Genomic DNA, 13,860 nt, shown 5'->3' on the forward strand with positions numbered 1-13,860 from the left:
CAAATTCGGGTGTGTCAAGTGTAAAAATATAATTAGGCAGGCCTAGCAAGAATTTGAAGAGCAACTGACTCAAGAAAGACAAGGCCATTGCAGAGAAACCAAATTAATTCTGTCAGTCTTCACTGCAGAGGATGTGAGGGAGATTCTTTTTAGGTGACAAATTGTAGAAACTGTCCCAGATTGAGGTGTCAATAGAAGAAGTTTTGGAACAAACTGATAAATTAAACAGTAATAAGTCACCAGGACCAGATGGTAGTTACCCAAGAGCTCTGAAAGATCTCTCATAAGAAATTGCAAAACTAACTGTGATATGTAACCTATTATTTAAATCAGCCTCTGTACCAGATGACTGGAGGATAGCTAATGTAACACTGATTTTTTTTTAAATGGTTCCAGAAGCAATCCTGGCAGTTACAGTCCAGTAAGCCCAACTTCAGTACTAGGCAAATTGGTTGAAACTATAGTACAGAATTATCACACACATAGATGAACACAATATGTTGGGGAAGCGTCAACATGGCTTTTGTAAAGGGAAATCATGCCTCACTGATCTACTAGAATTCTTTGAGGGTGTCAGCAAACATGTGGACAAAGCTCATCCAGTTATATAGCATACCTCACCTTTCAGGAAGTCTTTGACAAGGTCTCACACCACAGGCTCTTAAGCCAAATAAGCAGTCATAAGAGTCATTAGTCAAAAGATAGGAAACAAGGGGTAGGAATTAATGGGCAGCTTTCACCATGAAAAATGGTAAATAGCTGGATCCTCAAAGGATTTGTATCAGTACCAGTGCTGTTCAACATATTCATAAATGATCGGGAAAAGAGGTAAATAGTGAGGTTGGTGTAAGTTGCAAAATTACATAGATAGTTAAATCCAAAGCTGACTGCAAAGAGTTACAAAGGGATTTCACAAAACTGGGTGACTGAGCAACAAATTGAAAGATAACATTCAATGTTGATAAATGCAAAGTAATGCACATTGGAATGCACATAATCCCACTATACATACAAAATGATAGGGTCTAAATTATCACTCAAAAAAGATCTTGGAGTCATTGTGGATAGTTCTCTTAAAAACAGCTGCTCAACATGCAGCAGCAGTCAAAAAAAGCTATCAGAATGTTAGGAACCATTAGAAAAGGGATAGATAATAAAACAGAAAATATCATAATGCCACTATATAAATCCATGGCGTGCCCACACCTTGAATACTGTGTGCAATTCTGGTCGCAGCATCTCAAAAAAAGATATTAGAATTGGAAAAAGTACAGAAAAGGGCAACAAAAATTATTAGGGGTATGGAACAGCTTCCATATGAGGCCAAGATTAAGAAGACTGGGACTGTTCATCGTGGAAAAGAGATGACTAAGGGGGAGGAGTTCATAGAAGCCTATACAATCATGAATGTTGTGGAGAAAGTGAATAGGGAAGTATTACTTACCCCTTCACATAACACAAGAGCCAGGTGTAACCCAATGAAATTAATAGGCAGCAGGTTTAAAACAAACATATGGAAGTACTTCTTCACACAATGAACAGTCAACCTGTGGATCTGGTTGCCAGGAGATGTTGTGAAGACCAAAAGAATAACGGGGTTCAAAAAATAATTAGCCATGGATGGACCTATCCTCCATGAACTTATTTATTAGCCAAGATTGTCAGGGATGCAACCCCATGCTCTGGGTGTCCCTAAATCTCTGACTGCCAGAAGCTGGGACTGTACAACAGGGAATGGATCACTCCATAATTGCCCTGTTCTGTTCATTCCCTCTGAAGCATCTGGCATTGGCCACTGTTGGAAGACAGGATATTGGGCTAGATGGACCATTGCTCTGACCCAATATGGCCGTTCTTATGTCCTTAAATCCAAGGGGTACTACGGTTGAACATGCTCTCATAATAAAGTCCATCCTTGTTAAATACAGCCATCACTGAGCTCAAATTTAAACTGTCTATGAACATAACACTGTTTACATCTTCCATTTATGATGATATTTCAAATAAAGTTGTTATAAAAGTGCACTGCTTTTGTGCTATGTCATAAAATGGAAGCACTTATTACATTAAGCAGCAAGGAGCTGTATCTCATTTAAAACACATAACCACATAATTTCATAGATATATATCTATATATAGATATATATCTATGAACAATGAAATTGCCCCAAAATTAAAAACCTTCTGGCGGTGTATTTGTAAACATAATCAGCCCATAATCCAATAAAGAGATTCTGCTTTGAATTAATGTGAATTGCTTCTCTATTCTGCCTTAACATGTATAACTTTTCATCCGAACTTCTGCACTACTACTCTTTGTTTCACTAAAAAATAATTCTAGTGCCCCCCCCCAAACTTGTAAACAGTAAAGATAGTACTTTTAAAAAGGAAAATAAAATGGAGTTGAAAAAATATGTATATCTAAAAATAAAAGTAAAAGATATCATTCTTTTATACCTGCAAATAGAAAAAAGGGCAAATCCAATTTCTCAGAACTTCTGGCATGAAACATTTTGCACATTAAAAAGAAATCACAGTTTCAGTTTGTTTTTTATTATTCTGATAATGAAAATGAAAGCTAGATTGTTCAATGGAAAATGCAATAATTTTATATAAACATTTTAAAAAGTTTATTTAGTTTTGTTAATTTAAAACAAAACTTTCCATATGACAACCTTTTAGTTATAATTTGTTAACCTACAGTGAGACCAAGTTTGGTACAAAAGTAGCTCTTAAAATACATGAAGACAAATGAAATACTTTGAGGTTAATTCTTAAACAAGACAAGAATTCAAAGATAGTTGTTTGGTTTACAATATTTGCTGACTTTAAAAAAAATAAGACATGTTTTTAATATAAACCACATAGTAATTCAAAGGTAGAGGAAACAGAAGACTGAGACTGGTGAAATAGTCAGTTAAAAAGTTCTTTCCACATACACACACAAAATCTACTTTGTGTATGTGTGTGTGCGCGCGCGCACACATGCGCAGAACTTTTGTGATATTGGACCAATTGGGGAGTGGGGGGAGGATTTTTTTCCAAACCAGGAAATGGACATTTTGCCATAAATTTTTACCTATCAAATTTTGAGAGGGGGTTGCTTGAAATTAGCTATGTAAGTCACATGGTATCAGTTCAGATTTCCTACTGGATGAGCCAATCCCTCGTAGTGAGGAACATTAGCAGAAGCCATTCGACTCATTTTGTCAGAGGGAGTGGCTGTGTTTTGTGTCTTCTTTCTAAACCAGTCAGAAAAACGCGATTGGTGACAGCAGCTAGTTCTGGCCATACCGAAAAATGGCAAAAATGCCAAAACTCCCATTAGCTTCAATAGGTTCAAAATTTTACCACAAGTAGGAGTGTTGGGAATTGTTGGGTGGGGAAGGGAAGATTTTGTGTGGTGAATGGGCTGTGTGGTCCAGGGGTTTCCTCTGTGGATTTTCACATTCTCTCTCCATGCCACATTGTGGTGTCTTTCTCATGTTATCATTATTGCATTACTGTAGTATTTAAGAACCTCAATCAGGGAGCAGGGTTCTATTGTGCTAGGTGCTGTACAGACAAAGACACTCACTGCCACATGGAGCTTACAGTCAAAGTGTTAGGCAGGACAGGAAAGGTGGACACAACAGGATATTGGGAGAGTCACAGGATGTGGTTATAAAATTAACAGAATTTAGCAGAAAAATGAAAGCCTCGGCTCACCACTTCTATTCTTGATAATAAGAATCCTTATGTTCCCTGTCCTAACTTACTTAAATTATTGTAGCCTTTATTGACACAGATAGTCTCTCACACACTACAAACCAATGGGATCACCCCACATAAGGGTTGCAGGATCTCCTTACAAGTTTGTAAAGTGCCTTGCACACCTATGTCACTGCATACCAAATAAATGGATGCTCTTTATCATAATAGTAGCCCGCAGAGTATTTACTTCCACCTATTCCTAGAGCTTCTCTTCTAAATGTAAATGTACACTATAAAGTCCCTAATGCTGGGGATGCTTGCAAGTTAAGGACTCTGATTTTTAACAGCAATTGTCTCAGCCGGTGCTTATGAAATCACATAGGGCCAAATTCTGCAATGACCTAACTGCCGGCGACTGAAAGTGCTAGTTGGCAAGCGGTGTAATTCATTGGCTGAGGTGAGATTGTATGCAATTTACATACTGAAGGTGGGTTTGTAGCAGCAAACGCAGCCAGAAAGAGGCTAGGCGTACACTACAGACCTATAAACTTGGTATAACTATGTCTCTCTAGGGTGTGAAAAATCCACACCCCTTAGCAGTGCATTTGTACTGACCTAGCCCCCTGTGTAGATAGCGCTATGTTGACAGGAGAGCTTCTCCCATCAACATAGCTACCGCCTCTCGGGGAGGTGGATTAATTACGCTGATGGAAGAAGCTCTCTCATCGGCGCAGTAGTGTCTTCACTAAAGCACTACAGTGGTGCAATTGCACTGTTGTATGCGAAGACAAGCCCAGAGAGTATAAGTAGTTTAAGAAAATGCCGGCGCTGGCCTGCCCCATGCCAGTGTACATAAACCCTTTGAGGTGGGGAGACCATTCTCAAGGCCATGGGGGGCAGGAGGGAGGGAAAGAGGGGCAGTTATTCAGAACTAGGTGTGTCTGCTGAACAGGATTTGAAGTAAATAATCTGGAGGTGAAAAACTTTCCCATGCTTCCCTTCATCCGTGTCTTGGGAAAGCACTTCCCAGGGTTCTTTATAAGGCAAATCTTCCCTCCTTCTCTGCACACTCGCTTCCCCCTTCACTCTCACACTCTCTTCTCTCCTGCTGGCTTCAGATTGGAGACGGACCATTTCTTTAAATTCTCCAGCTAGATTGGTTGCAGGCCTCTGGGAGTCTGTGGCCAAAACTAAAGCCAGGGACAATTCCTGAAGAAGTAAGCTCACAATGCCCTGTTTATTTATACAGCACAAATGATTGAAATCATTATGCCCCAGACTAGCAAGACCTATTTATAAACAGAATTTTAAGATGAGCAATATAGCAGGACTCTCCACTACATCATAACAAGCGCCAACCCCATCCCCACTATAAGCTCTGGGCCCCATCTGACTTGCCACATGAAAGATTCATTCCTTGCCTGTTAAATTAAAATCTAATCATACTCTGCAGTAAACAAGGCACAAAGAACACTTTCTAAATTATGGGATGAAAACCAGCAACATTAAGGGCCAAACTCTCCCCTCAGATCTATCCTACAGATCTCTGACAAGTGCAATCAGTTAAATGTTTGAGCGCTTGACAACAGCCACCCCACTAGACTTTTGATCTGCTTGATATTCTGCTATCCTCCATAAATTATGGATCCTTAGATCTACATGTCCTCCATGTTTATGATGGCGGGTCTCCAGAAGGGAGAAGACTGGGGAAGAGCTGGGTATTTCTCTCAAAACACTTATTCCTATATTTCTCTCCACACAAAGCAAATCTGGAACCAATTAAATGGGCATCAGTCACAATTGACTTTGGAAGGAATAACTTTTGCTCTTGATCCTTCTCAGACATGCAGCCAATAGGGAGCAGGCTAATTTACATGACTTTTTAAAAAAATGTATGTGTTTTACCTATCTTTCAGCAAAATCCAAGATCCTAACAGCACAATCTAGCACTCTGGAATGCCATACAGAATTCTGACTCTCACTACAGGACTTTGACTCTTGGAATGATACTAACCCAGAAAAGCAGGGGGGGAGGGGTTTCCCCCCATCTATGACTGACAGAATAATCTTCACACAGCAGAAGAAAAATTGCTTAAATTGTGGGGAAGTAGGAAATTTTATGGCAGGTGATGTCACATGTTAGCTTTTCATTTGTTGCATGCCACATAAGGTCAGCTTTAGTCACAAATCCCTCCACACACTCCGTGAAATGCGACATTACATGTTAATCAAATACATTTAATCACTGGGATATACGTATTTCGTAATCTTAACAGTTTACTTAAACAGCAGCAATCAGAACCAGCCCTAGATGTGACTAGGCTTTGAGGATTAATAATGCTTAGCACTTACACAGTGCTTTACATTTTTCTCCCTAAAGTGCTGAACATAAGAACATAAGAATGGCCACACTGGTCAGACCAAAGGTCCATCTAGCCCAGTATCCTGTCTTCCGACAGTGGCCAATGCCAGGTGCCCCAGAGGGAATGAACAGAACAGGGAATCATCAAGTGATCCATCCCCTGTCACCCATTCCCAGCTTCTGGCACACGGAGGCTAGGGACACCATCCCTGTCCATCCTTGCTAATAGCGGTCAATGGACCTATCCTCCATGAACTTATCTAGTTCTTTTTCGAACCCTGTTATAGTCTTGGCCTTCACAACATCCTCTGGCAAGGAGTTCCACAGGTTGACGGTGTTGGTGAAAAATACTTCCTTTTGTTTGTTTTAAACTTGCTGCCTATTAATTTCATTTGGTTATGAGGAGTACATAACACTTCCTTATTTACTTTCTCCATGCCAGTCATGATTTTATAGACCACTATCATATCCCCCCCTTAGTCATCTCTTTTCCAAGCTGAAAAGTCCCAGTCTTATTAATCTCTCCTCATACGGCAGTCGTTCCATACCCCTAATCCTGCTCAGAGGTCACAAATGTTAACTAATTGTTCCTCACAAAAACTAGATGCTGGGAATCGTTGGGAGAAATTCCATGGCCTTTGTTATGTAAAAGTCTGGGTAGGTGATTGTAATGGTTCCTATTGGTCTTAAAATCTATTCAATCTATGAATGGTGCTTTTGCTAGCTTTATAGGAGGTGATCTGTTATAACAGCTTTAAAAAAAAAAAAGAGGTATCCTAGTGATGGATGTTAAAAATAGGATGCAAGGTTTCCGGGTGCACGTTGAATTTTCTGGTCATACTTTATTGACTAAGCTGCTTGGCTTACACAGATGATTGTTTATTTCTCAGATAAGGCTTCTCACAGATATGATCATATATTGCTTGTGCATTGATTGGCTGGTAAAACAAATGGCTAGGAAGCGCCTCCTGGTTGACCGGATGATAGATACAGAAATGCTTATGTGCAGAACTACACCTAAGGATAGGTACAGGTTAGGTAATGGTCATGTTTGGGAGAAGCATGGATCTGTTATCCCCTCCTACTGGCATACATTCCACTGTCCTGGTTGCATGCAGAGATCTGACGAAAAATTGTGTGTGCGTATGAATCTTCAGGTGAGTGGAATTTGACCTAATTAGCAATATTATGGCACCGAAAGCATCTTCCACCCAGCATACCTGAGTAGGAGAGATCCATAATGCAGTTGCTTGCATTATTGTACTTGAGACAAAGGGGAGAGGCCTGTTTGTGGTCTCCACAGAGCACCAGCTACCTCTGGGTAGGGATAGTTGTGGAGAGAACACACTACACCATTTACACAGGCACAACAAATGCATCGGCTGAGCCCGATCCTCTACCTAATGTCCATGGAGGCATTACTCTTTCTGCAGCCGTTGTGCCTCCCTCCATCACCCTGTGGCTGCTACCCAACCCTAGCACTGCAGTGTTTGTTGTTCTGACCCAGAGAGGTGAAGCCAAATTCTGCTCTCATCTACACATGCGCAAACCTGTAGGGTTGCATGCATGAAACAGAGCAAGGCGTGGACCATGGATTTGCCAGGGAAAAACAAGTGCTACATGCAGGCAATTAGAAGCACTAAAGTAAACATTTAGTCACCATTGACTCATGAGCAGAAAAACACAGTAGTCAATTACAGCTTTCGGCTGCAATAATTAATATGGTGTTGATGAAAACTGTGTTTTTCATTCAACATACAAAGCTATTCCAGGTAATTAAATGTAACCTCATATATATGTAATTTGCCTTTAGACTGCACATGTTACAGTGTCTCAGTCTTGTACAGAGCATTCTGGGAGAAAATAGTATAGAAACATTAGTTAGCATGTATTTGTTTGATTTCAAAGAATCATACTTTATTATTAGGTATTTGACAATAAAAAGGTTTAAAATGTAACCATTTCACACAATCTTTATTTTTGGCATATGAAGATGCACAGAGAGATTGACTGTACCATGCACACAGTAGGCAGGCATATATGCATCTCTCTCTGTTTTAACATCCTGGGGCTCTCTAGAGGCATTGCATAGAGGGTAAGTAAAATACTTAACGAAAAGAGCATTGTTGTCACTTTTCTTAAAGGGCTTCCCAGTATCATGATGCTAGAGGCTGTGATTTCGGTGAATACAGAAACAGGTGCAATGTACAAGCTAGTGAGTACTGTAGGGGCCTGATTTTCAGACCTTCTTATCCCCTCCAAAGCCCACTGAAATCAATGGGAGCTAGAGGTGCGCAGCACCTTTGAAAATCATTTGCCCACTGATTAATGGTTACAGAACTGGATTCTGTGGACCGCGGAAGGTCTGCAAAGTACTTCCAGATGGTCTGCATAGTTGCTTCCATCACAGTGATGTAGCATGAACAACTGAAACTGGAGGTGGCCCTGTCATCCTAAAAAGTTTCTATCTGCCCTCAGGCAAAACTCATTTGTAGACTTGAAGAATTCCTTTGCACTCTATGCCTTGTAATGGTCTTCCACAAGTGATAAAACTGGTTGCCAGTTCAAGCACCAGATAATTTTATAGCATCATTACCTAGATTGCCAAAATTATTCCAGACTAATAATGACTAGTAGACTCATGAAGTTTGAATTATCAATAGCCACCTGGCCAGCACACCTAAACAGTCAAATATTTTTATTCTGAGCTGCAAATTAGGCTTTTTAAATAACTCTTCAGAAAAGATCAAGCCACTTGGAATTTAACAGTTACAAATTTTTAAGCAAAACATATGACAACTTTTAGCCCTTTTTTCATGGAGAGTTCTTGTTTCTGAATAGCATCTCAGCTTTATATTTTCTAAATAAAATAGACTATCATTGTACAACAGCACAACTAGCTACAAGCTGCTTTATGTCATTAAACGGACATTTTTCTGATAACCTTTCACAAAAGGTGACTCTGATTCTTAACATTAAAAACTCTTCCAAATTAAATAGCACAAAGACACATAATATCTCCAAATAATCAAACCCTCTGTCCATGCCTTGCCAAAACAATCTGCATTGACTAACTTGGTCTGAACACCGAATGTAAGGTGGTATTGTTTTCCAGAAGCATTAGCGATGTCTTTGGGTAAAATTCAGGAAAGACTTATGGTCCATTGAGGTGGATTTTCGATCCATGAAATGTACTTAATGTAAAATTGTGAGGCTCTTTGATACCAAGGAAATTCTCTGGCTTGGGCATCAAATAAACACTTCCTCTGAGCAGGAACAACTAAGTCTTTAACACTTATTCAATGGGGGCACAAGCCAAAAAGAATGGCAGTATCATCCTAAGCTTATTCATGTACTTTATGTGGGGGGGAGGGGGAAAGGAGGCTTTTCTATACGTCTTTTGTGCTGTCTCCATCTGTACTGGAGAACTGCATTATTTGTAGCCTTCAAATTAAAACTTGGCTGTTGTAGTTCTCTTTAAGGACAGCAGGACACTGGAGATGGGACTGAACTGCAAAACTCGGACCCAAAGCTGGATTTTGACCTGCCATCGCCACAAAATCCAGGAATGCTCTTTACAGAGATGAAGCTACAACACTCAGATCTGGAACCCTTTTGAGGCCTTCAAGGTTTGGTGTTCAGATCTGGATCTATCTCCTGCAGAATATGCAAGCTACAAGAACAATAATAACTATCTATCAGGAAAAAAAAGAAATGGTTATGGTGAACTAGATGCACCACTGCCAACTTCCAAGTGTTCAAAAATCATAAATCAGCCCCTCAAAAATTTAGGAAATTTTTAAAAAATAATAAATGTTGGGTTCTTTTTATTTGCCTTCTGGTTTCCAAGCATTTCGGGTGCATTTGGATCATGCTTTCAATATTTTTACCACAACCAAAAGGACTAGAAACTTACTCTCTTTTTCTAAAAAGAAGAACAGGAGTACTTGTGGCACCTTAGAGACTAACAAATTTATTAGAGCATAAGCTTTCGTGGACTAAATTTGTTAGTCTCTAAGGTGCCACAAGTACTCCTGTTCTTCTTTTTGCGGATACAGACTAACACGGCTGCTACTCTGAAACCTCTCTTTTTTTAAATGAGATGAGATTCTCATGTAATCACTCAAATCTGGGAGCTGGGGTTTTATGAAATTCAACAAATATTGTGAGACTCAAAATAATCAAGGGTTGGAAGCATTGTAGATCTGTGACGAACTTATGGATCTCAGAAGAAACCTGGCAAAAGTCACCTGGTTGCAGGTTTCCTTGGAAGCTCAAAACTCAGCCCCACTTAGTCTAAAAAATCACTAAAATTCATCAGCCTTTCATGTCAACCTGATTTATGGTTTTGTTCCTACACTATATAAAGCTCAGGGCTTTGCAAGGATTTGACATGAGCCAGGTGAAGCTTAGTAGACCTGACTGTCTCACTGAGATTTTGAGTTTCTTTAACACAAAGCAGACAGTGAAATTCACCATCTCCAAAACAAAGAGAGAGTTTAGCCAGCACCAAAATCACTGGGTTCTGCACAGCTTTTGGGGTTTGAATGAGCTCATCCTTGTATGGGTGTGCAAGGTAGGGAAGAGAACATAAGGCGCCTTCCCCTTGCACAGAGGTCAAGCCCAATATAATACTGGATTCCAGCACCACTATCTGTGGGGGACAATGGGGTGGTGGGAAAGGAGAGGCAAAGAGGAGTAGGGTTATGATCTGCCTCAACAAATAGGGAACACATGCCACTTTCAGGGAGGCAGAGCACCATTACTCCTCCATGCATCAGGAAGCATTGTGCCTATCTTTGTCACAAATCTTTCAGAGGCACGTGCTGAGGTAGTGTCCCACCACACAGACTACTAGCACTGAGACTGCAAATTCTCTAGGGCAGGGACCATCTTTTTGTTCTGCATTAGTACAAAAACTCTCACAACGGGGTCTTGCACCATAACCGAAGCTCCCAGATGCTACTGCAGTACAAATAAATAAATAATAACCGTGTTACTTTAAGCTGTAGTTTGCTGACACAACTGAGACCACAAGGTTATTTTTGAAAGAGAAAAATCTGGTAAAGATTAAGTGAGGAGAAGAAGGACAGGGCTATTAGAGGGCAGCTACCATTAGAACCTCTTGAACGACATTCTCATTGGCAGGACAGCATTGAAGTATCTCCTTTTCATAAGCTATGTAGTATTTGCTGTCTTTGTCTTCAAAGTTGCTGTGCTCCACCTCCCCAAATAAAAATTATTTTTTTCTGCATGCTGAAGGTAAATCACTGAAGAATTTAAAGCACACATGGAAAATTCACCAAAATCCCAAATATTACGGTTCATGGGAAAATACTCACAAACCGTATGACTACTGGTCATTTGGCACAGCCATGTTTGCACATGGCAGATCTGCTGCAAATTGGTACAGACCTCTGCTCTTACCTTCTACAAAGCACTTTCCAGTAGAGCTGACTGAAAAAGTTTTTTAGGAGGTTCTCTTCTCCTCTACTGTGGAACATTTTGATGGAAAAAAAACCAAGAAAAGTTTTTAAATCTAAATTTTCTATGGACAAATTTTAAGTTAGACAGATGATAAATATTGAAATATTTTGGCCAGCAATATATTGATTTGGAAGTGCTGCAGCTTTGCCGTTTGGGTGCCTCTAGCTATTAAAGTTGGCTACTCAAGCCTTCTATGAAGCACTACATCAACATCCTTCTTGGTTTCTTTTATAATTTTGCACAACTCTGTTAATGAACTTCTTGAATGCAATGCATTCATCTTTGGTGTCCAGTACTTCCATTCCTTCAATTGATATGCTCATTAGTTCATTCACATGATCATGCAGAAGGTGACTTCTTTCAGAACACAAAATTCTATTCAATGATGAAAAAGAACGCTCAGCTGCAGCTGTTGTGACTGGGAGTAGCAAGAGATGAATTCCTACTTCTTTCATCCCAGGAAACATAACACAAAGATCGGTTCGAGCCACTAGTGATGATAAAAAAGAAGTTAAGTCAAATCTTCATTCATTCATCGTATGATATTCCACTCTGTGTTCAAATTCTCTATTCTGTCCTGAGTGCATGGCAGCCCCATTGCTGGTAGTGTCTCATTCCGCTCAACTGTCAGTGTTTTATAGGACAGGGATCTCTAAAAGCTACGTAGAGGTTGAGTAGAATCTAGAAGTCGCTGTTGTCGACTTTTAAGAATCAAGTCTGTGTATTTTTTCAGTTGTCTTAACAAACACTTCTTGTCCTCTTCACTTAAGGATTCAATATAAATGCCTTCATTAGTCAACTTCTGGACTGAAGTCTTTGCTTCTTCCAGTACTTTTTCAATTGATAGCTCTCTGATTGATCCAAATGTAGCTTCTCTTGCTGGACAAAGATCTACTACTGTTGTAGCAGATGCCTGGATGGCATTGTTTAATGACCCAAGTGGTTTCAACAGTAGACTTACGAGAGAGAATGGCAATAGTCTTCTCTGAATGTAGTAGCAAAAGTAATCCACCGGCTTCACTACTTAGATCCATCCATCTTGGTAGATACTTTCGAAAGCCAGTAATAATGGCTGGAGTAATTTTAAGACAACAGCCAAGGATCGCTCATGAGAAAGCCAGAGAGTTTTCCCAGGTTGGACTAATTTGAACTTCAGTCCCAGTGTATCTTCTATATTTTCCAAGATATTCAGTCTTTTTGGACTCTTGCTGAAAAAAGAATATAATGAAGACATTACATTTATAGCTTTTAAAATGTCTTTTGAAGAGCCTGCAGCTTGTACTAGCGCTAGTTGGAGTAGATGGCCTCTGCAGTGTGTATAGGAGAGATTAGAGTTACACTTTTCTCTGAGAAAAGCTTGTACTCCACCATGTCTTCCAGAGAAGTTTGCAGCTCCATCAAATGCACAAGCAGCCATCTGTTTGGGGTCCAACTGACAAGCATTTAACTCTTCTAAGATGTGGGTTGTCACAGATGCAGCCGATGTGTCTTCTATAACTTGAACATCTAGAAATGCATCTACTGACCTACCACTGACATCAAGATAACATACAAAATGACTTAATACTTGATGCCCATTTGCATCAGTGCATTCATCAGCCATGTATGCAAATTTTTTGAATGTGGTGAGGGAGTTCTTCACTTTTTCAGCTGTTGAGTCTTTCACTCTTGCACCACATGCTTCTAGCCAGTCAGTTGAGTTTCTTGCAGAAAGATAGTGAGCATTTGCTGGTCTTGTTCGGAACCAGTGTTCAACTTCAGGATGGGAACAAGTGACAATGCACTTAACATTGACCTTCAGTTTGTAGTGTGTGGTAGGTATCTTTTGCTTAAATAGAAAGTATGATGCCACAGCCATGTTTGTTTGCATGAACTGTGTTGTGTCTCCAGCATTCTTAACAGCCTCATTAACACTCACCTTGGTCAGTGGAGACTCAGAGTTCAGAGGTGCTTTCACATGAGTTCACCTCCCATGTGGGGGGAAAGAAGGCACCTTGCTCATCCCTCCAGCTGCTCACTGTTCGTTCTGGCCACTGTTGTTCGTTGTGCCACCATTCACTCCATTGCTCTGTTGCCAATGGCCCTGCGCCATCACCTTCTGCTGCCACCTGCCACTGTGACCTCTGCGAGTTGGTCTCTTGAGGTTCCACCCAGCTCTCAGTGATTTCAGCTGAGCTCTCAGTGGGGGAACCTCGCTGCTAGTGCAGACGGGGCCACCTCTTCCACAGAAACACTGTCCCACAGCAGGTCTAAGCTCTTAGACCTGATTATCAGTGATTTCAGATGTAGTGGTCACTTAACAAAACAAAAGTCTGTCT

At 40.3% G+C, this 13,860-nt stretch overlaps 1 long non-coding RNA gene across 1 annotated transcript in view; it reads right to left on the reverse strand.

The window, feature by feature from the left end:
• Positions 1–13,860, reverse strand: part of LOC101930957 (uncharacterized) — a 103,597-nt gene that overhangs the window by 58,684 nt on the left and 31,053 nt on the right. The gene's annotated exons all lie outside the window — the stretch shown is intronic.

Source organism: Chrysemys picta, chromosome 4 (genome assembly GCF_011386835.1).
Source record: "Chrysemys picta bellii isolate R12L10 chromosome 4, ASM1138683v2, whole genome shotgun sequence".
In the NCBI taxonomy this organism is placed as follows: Eukaryota; Metazoa; Chordata; order Testudines; family Emydidae; genus Chrysemys; species Chrysemys picta.